This window comes from Pseudorasbora parva, chromosome 23 (assembly GCF_024679245.1).
Source record: "Pseudorasbora parva isolate DD20220531a chromosome 23, ASM2467924v1, whole genome shotgun sequence".
Taxonomy (NCBI): domain Eukaryota; kingdom Metazoa; phylum Chordata; class Actinopteri; order Cypriniformes; family Gobionidae; genus Pseudorasbora; species Pseudorasbora parva.
In genome coordinates this window covers 5,480,326-5,487,713 of record NC_090194.1, presented here as the reverse complement: position 1 = coordinate 5,487,713, position 7,388 = coordinate 5,480,326, and the positions used below count along the sequence as shown (strand labels likewise).

The window sequence follows — 7,388 nt, the reverse complement described above, 5'->3', positions numbered from 1 at the left end:
GTAGCTCAGTATTTAGTAGAAGCACCCTTTTGATCTTATACAGCCATGAGTCTTTTTGGGAAAGTTTTTCACACCTGGATTTGGGGATCCTCTGCCCTTCCTTCTTGCAGATCCTCTGTCAGGTTGGATGGTAAACGTTGTTAGAAGTTTTTCATTTATAAAATAAAACCAATGATCCATTCAGTTAGCAAAATCATACATGCATGTATATTCTCCTCTCTCCTGGGGGATTCCTCAAGGGTCCATTTTGAGGCCATTACTTTTTAATTTGTACATGCTTCCACATGGTAATATAATTAGGAAATATAAAATGTCCTTTCTATGCTGACAATCCTCAGCTGTGCCTTCCGTCGGAATCTAGAGATTCTCTGCAGCCTTTTTTTAAACTGTTTTGAAGATATTAAATGCTGGATGGCAAATCATTTCCTCCAGCCTAACAGTGAGACAACTGAGGTGATTATCTTCAGTCCCCCCAAAAACAGAAACCCTAAAGCTATAGTTACTTAGACAATCTCACTCCATATGTTAAGTCACATGCAAAAAACAAAAACAAAAAAAGGCACATGCAATCTTTGACTCTGAGCTTTGTCTTGAAAAACAAATTAGTTCAGTTGTGAAAAACAGCAACTGTCAATTGAGAATCATTTCCAGACTTAAATCAACTCTTTTCTCTCAAAACTTGGAAAAAGGTATTCATGCCTTTATTACATCACGGCTGGACTGTTGTAATTCTTTACACCATGATCTTCCTCAATCTTCATTGGCACGTTTACAGATGGTTCAGAATGCACCAGCCAGACCGTTAACTAGTGCAAAAAAAAGGTGATCATATCACTCCATGTTTAGTTTCTCTTCGCTGGCTTCCTGTCTATTTTAGAATTCATTTTAAATAGTTTGCAATGTGTTTTAAATTAGCAAATGACTTGCCATTGTAATGAAAAGGAACCACAATCCTTTCAATCTTACCAATCACATTTTGAATCATATACATGTTTTTTGAACAAAAATACTTTTATGATATGTTATTTATTTACAAGAAAGGAAATACTACAATCAAAACAGTCACATGACAAAAAAGTGCAAAGAGATAATATGTAATTATAAGATGTAATAATGCCCTAGCATTTTATCTCATAAAAACAGATATGAAGTCCTGTTAATAATTATATAATTTATAACACATAATAGTTTAGTAACCTAAACACAATGAGAACATAGTTCAAAAACACTGATAAGAGTGTGTACTTACAGTTTTTAAGTTAGTAAGTGTCCATTTGCTTCACATTCAGTGCACATTCAAAATATCTTTGAAAAATCACATAACACAGGCACTGTAACAGCCGGTCCTATTTGTAAGCAGCAATCAGTTAGTTCTCATAAATACACTCTTCTGGTTCAGGTTTAGGAAGAGACTGTGTGTTCTGGCGGGCCATGGCGAAACTGAAGTTCTCGTAGACTTTATTGGTGAACACTATAGATCCGTTTTCGTCTCGCTTTCTGCCTGCGCAATCAGACAGACACTTATTTAGACTGAGAAAAACATAGGGAATACCGTCAGCATTCACTCTAAAAATGCTGTTTTAAAATAACCCAAGTTGGGTTGAAAATGGACAAACCCAGAGATTGGGTTTTTGAATGGGTCCATTTACTAGGGTTCAAACAACCCAATTTCTAAGTTTGTCCATTTCCAACCCAACTTGGGTTGTTTTTAACCCAGCATTTTTTAAAGTGTACAGTTCCTTTCCACAGAAATCATCATCATTTATAACGTTGGTTTGTGCAATATAAAGTTATGGTAATTAGGGGAAAAACAAAACACCTAAAAAACTAAAAACAAGCTACTAAAATCATTGGCTGACTAATTAGAAAAACCTTTCAAACGTTTTGACAATAATGGTGGCTAATGTTAGTGGGTCATTCCTGGGATTCAGTCAAATTTCATCCTTAAACTACATACAATTCATTTTTTTAAAATTCATTAATATTATTTTCATTTTAAGATTTTTTTTCTTCTTCAGATTTAAACATTTTATTCTCAACCCTGTACCAGACAAAATGGAATTGGCTTAAAAGGGATTTTACACAAAACTAGCTAAACAAACACACACCTACTGCTCATGTGTCCCTCATCATAACAATCTAACTATAATGTTATATTGTATGATAATGTAATATTTATGATAATTCTCACATTTTTATGGGACTGAAGTTTAAAGCCTTAGAAGTCAGTTTTCTATATACATGCACTAACATTTGTATAGATTTTATGTACAAATAGCTTACAGGTCCTTCTAAAAAAATTAGCATATTGTGATAAAGTTCATTATTTTCCATAATGTAATGATAAAAATTAAACTTTCATATATTTAGATTCATTGCACACCAACTGAAATATTTCAGGTCTTTTATTGTTTTAATACTGATGATTTTGGCAGCTCATGAAAACCCAAAATTCCTATCTCAAGTTTAGTTTGAGATGTTGTTCAGAAAATAAAAAAAAATGCTGTTACATTTTTACATCATGGTGACAGAAAGCAGAAATATACACAAGGAAGGATATTGATATATAGAGATAAAGATGTGTTTGAACAGAGGGAGGGAGGTAGTCATTATTTCCATAAAAATCTTTTTTTTAAATGCTGAACTATTTCTTAACTTGCATTATTTTGTAACATCTACAGTAATTATTTGTGCAATTTCCTATTTTACTAAAGACTCATCAATTACTATACATTATTTTCCCTGTGGGAGTCAGTGTTTTTTTTTTTTTTATAAATGTAAGTAATCTGATTTGTTAAAGAGTTAAACATAACCATACTCACATGTGCAAACAACGACGAGAATGATGCAGATGATGAGTCCAGCAGCACCACTGCATATGAGGATCCACATGGGGCTTAACTCACTGCTCTGGGCTGTAAAGGACACAAACGGTACGATCAGATCATACACAACACACAGATGAATGTTTGACAAACAGGCAACAGTTTAAACAGTCAGGTTGCTAAAGGACTCCTGCTTAAGGAGTCTTCTATCTGTAAATAATTAAGTATTTGGAGGCAGTGGTATTTTTGTATAGTTAGGATACTGTTATAGTTTTTATTTTTATTTTGAATCAGTTTTTAATTTTTAGTTCTAAAAAAACACTCAGGGGTGAAACACTCAGTTTCAGTCAATCTCATGTCAATCTTGAGGACCTATAGAGTTGTATTGTATCCTTATCTCCGAAAAGTCTTATTATACTATAAGTATTATTATAAACTATTATCTAGTTTTATTATACGCTGTACCGAGTCTTTTCGGAAAAAACAGAGCGCCTGGAGGCGTATCGTGTGGGCGGAGCTAAAGAATGACGAGCGGTGACGTCCTCAAGCATGGAGAAGAAAACGCTACCAAGATTCAACTAATACAGATATGATCCAGAATCAGATCCAGAGGCTGAAATAAATTGAACAGGAGAAACAACAACAGCAGGACGTCCGTCTCTGTCAACATTTGTGTGTGTTTACTCGCAGTTTATGAGGACATGATTCGGTTTATGGACTATTGTATGCGACTAAACCTTAGCAGTAACAAGCAAAACAGGTTTGCACGTCAGACTAGTGTAACGTTATACATAGAACAACAATGGAGTAACCGTTAGCGTTAGCGCATTTGAATGAAGAAGCACGCTTTGTGAGAACGCTAGGTTTATGTTTGGGTGGTTTTACAATACACAAACTGACACCTATAGTGGTCAGCTAAACAAATGTATTTAAACACACACCATAGATCGCATGCTCCATTGATAAATTAACTAACGTTTTACACAATCGTGTTGTTTACTGATGTTTACTCACGCGACGGTAGCCAACAGCACAGACATTTGAAGCAGTTTTACTCACTGCCTGCTTCTAAAGCAGGACCGAACCTTTATCACTGGGACCGCTCCGTCAAAAACACACTTCTTTGGTAACATTGTTGATTTAGTGAAGTCCTAACAGCACACTGTAAAAAATTGTGGTGGTTTTTGTTGGTTTGACTTAAAAAAGTAAGTAACCTGGTTGCCTTAAAATTTTGAGTTTATTGAAATTAAAAATTTGAGTTGATACAATGAAGGAAATTAGTTTAATAAATAGAAACTCAAAATATGTTTGTATCTGAACCACATAAAAAATGTGATAAATCATGAAAATAGCACAGTTTGGCATGTTTCACAGCGTCATCAGAAATAACACACACATAATTACCCAATATGCTTACAAAATCTTTTAATAATATTTCAATAATGGTTGTCGAATCTCAAAAAATGTTCATTGTATTAACTCAAAATTTAATTTCAATGAACTCAAAATTTTAAGGCAACCAGGTAACTTTTTCTCTAAATATTTTTTTACAGTGCAGTGACCGTGGAGATCCACTTTTGCAACACAACTGAAGCGATGTTGTGCCGCTTCCCGTCATTTCTGCGTCCAAATCGGTTCAAATGCAGCGCTGCCTTCCCGGAATGCTGTGCTGAAGCGTTGAAGTCGCTCGACGTCACCCATAGGAATAAAGTGGAGCGCGGCGCCACAGTTGCACGGACGAGTGGATCTGCTGCTTGAGGGCAGTGTTTACGGCCGTGCATTTCCTCTCTCGCTCTAGTCACGCGTGCGCGCACCCTACCGGGAGAAGAGCCCGTACGGCCCATACAAGGACTTTCCACTCTTTCGACATCAAGCGGACCCATACTCGAAAAAAACTCTCCGAAACTTGTGAGAAACCGGAAGGAGTATTTTTGACACAGAAATACTCCATCAAACGTCCAACATTAGTTCTTGAAACTTTGTCTATGTTTAGGATGGGAATCCAAGTCTTTAACAGTGTAAAAAGCTCAGTATGCATGAAACAGCATTTCACCGCCCCTTTAAATCAAGATACAATTACTTGATAATGAAAATTACTACAGAAATTGAGTCTTGCTTTCTGAAAAAAATAATTGAAATGAAGTGACCATGCTTTAAATCTGGTAGTGAGTGATAGGTTCAGAAAAATAAAACTAATTTAAAGGTGCACCGTGTAAATTTTAGCAGCACCTAGCGTGGGGACTTCACAAGGGGACCTGTCCCAAATGGCACCCTTAACCCTTGTGGTCTTCCTACAAGTCTGCACTTTCGTGACCTAACGCAGCTTTGACTGTCAGGAACAGTTCAGGCTCTGCAAAAGAGTGCAGTGAGAGTGCATATTGACCCAAAGGGGGTGCTTTCGAGCACTCTTCTGAGACCTTGATCCTCATATAAATATTACACACTGAATAACTTTCGTTAATTCTACAAGTAATTTTACTACACCAGCTAATTTATCTTAGGGGCTGTTTACATGACACCGTTTTCAAGCCACTTAAAATGTTCTAATTTTAACGCGTACATTTTCTTCTCAATAATTATATTTTGTATAAGAATGTTTAGATATTTAAAAGGAAAACGAGGCAAAAATACTAAGGAAAAAAAAATTTTTTGGTAGGCCTAACACTTTATTTGAAGGTGTCTGTTACACTGTAAGTAAGTTCTGAGTAATATTATAATTTCTATTGGATTAGGATTTGGTTTGGTTGATTTTATAGTTATTAGTAACTAAGCCTACATGTAACATGTAACAATGACACTGTAAAATAAAGTGTTACCATGGATACTATATAGTAGGCTAATTACTATAAATCTGTCTGAACTAACCCTAAACCCAATCCTAACACTTTAGTAAGTGCATGTATAATTATTATTACTCATTACTTAAATGTATAATTACACTGTAACACGGACACCTTTACGCTTTCCCTGCCATTGATGGAATCTTCCTGCAATCCTTGTTTTCACTGTTATACACTAGGGGGCGGTATGACACACCTTCTGAAAGAGTACTGAATCTCCTGATCAAAACACATGCGAGGAAGATGCAGAAACAAGCAATATCATATGTAATCATATGCAGATTATCAACATTAAATCAAAACTGCCTAATGTTTCTGAATGAAATGTCAACCCCGGACTGTGAGGGGTGTTGATGAACTCAATTTACTCCATCTGTGTTCTTTTGATCATCGTTCTGAATCTGACCTGGACATAGTCTTGGACAAAAACGTGATTTTCTCAGCTTTTTTGCTCAAAATGTCAAACTTTTTATTTTATTTTTATTTTTATGACACTTATCTACATTTAAGTGCTGATAAAAAGGAATGCATAAAAGTATAATACATTTTTTTCGTTTTTGAATTTGTTTTTGCTTTTAAAGCAGAGGGTCTGTTCTTTTGATTTATGTTCAGATATTCATAAACAATTATTGCCATCCTTAGCGCCATGAAAGTTCTGTGAAAATGATCAAAAACGCTGACGGTGACTGTCAACATTTTTCAATGTGCGCTGGCGAGGAAAGAACATTGCAGTGCATGCATGATCCTTATCTTTGTAAAGCAGAAAAACAATGTATTTTTTTTAGTCTGGTTAAAGTCAAATTATGGTATTTGAACAAACTGCTCTATATCTAAGATTTAAAATGTATATGTAGTTTCAGTATTGTTTCTAGGAGCAGTTTGGCTGAGACCAATAAAGTTGGTGGAAATCTGCTGACATGACTTGGTTTAGTTGGCAAAATGAAACATTGTAGAAGTTTGTCGTGGTTAAAGTGACCGGTAGTTTTAATGACCAACCATTGTCAGTAGCGTTCTGTGAGCGGAGCTTTATACGTCTTTGGATTTGGCTGTTTGAGTAGCTGGCGTGGCAGATGATCGTGTCTCCATCACTCCAGTCAGGTTTACACAGATGCAGCTCACTGTTCACCGCAGAAGATGAGGATGGATGAAGTGACCCTTGACCCTCTCTGGTCCAGGTGAAGTTCACCAGCTTAGGGGTCAGACTCTCCAGAGAGCAGATCAGATGGACACAGGTGTCATTACTGCTGTTCTGAAGATGCAGAGACAGACCTATACGTGTAGTGGAGATTGTTTATTACAGACTTCTAGGTAAGATGATCTATGACAAGTGGACAGTTCACGTAATTTATGAAAAGCAAAATCACCTTCAACTTGGAGTCTCAGATTTGAGATGTTGTCCAGAGTTGGTGGTTCAATTATTCTCGTTGTTTTACAGCTGTAGCTTCCAGAGTCACTGAGCTGAACATTTTCTACACTTAGTGCAAAAGATGTTCTGTTGAATGTAAAACGATCAATGCATTCTCCGGTGGAAGTCCCACTTTTATTATTAAATTTCCAATCACAAATAGTTGTATTATTTCTTTTCCACTTTACAAAACCTTCCACACTGTCATTAGGCAGTGAGTGGCAGCGCAGATGGACAGTCTCTCCTTCAACTGCTCTGATGGACTCCGCATCTGTGGATTGACACAAATTTCAGTGTAACAGCAGAATTCTGCCTTCA

The 7,388-nt window shown here is 36.1% G+C and overlaps 1 long non-coding RNA gene across 1 annotated transcript; it reads right to left on the bottom strand.

The window, feature by feature from the left end:
- Window positions 1–1,071: 1,071 nt before the first annotated feature.
- On the bottom strand, window positions 1,072–6,950 carry LOC137062740 (uncharacterized). Its single transcript, XR_010901271.1, has 3 exons — window positions 6,662–6,950; window positions 2,823–2,915; window positions 1,072–1,501 (listed from the first exon to the last, which is right to left on the bottom strand). It is a non-coding gene; the product is annotated as an uncharacterized lncRNA (long non-coding RNA).
- Between the last annotated feature and the right edge of the window lie 438 nt (window positions 6,951–7,388).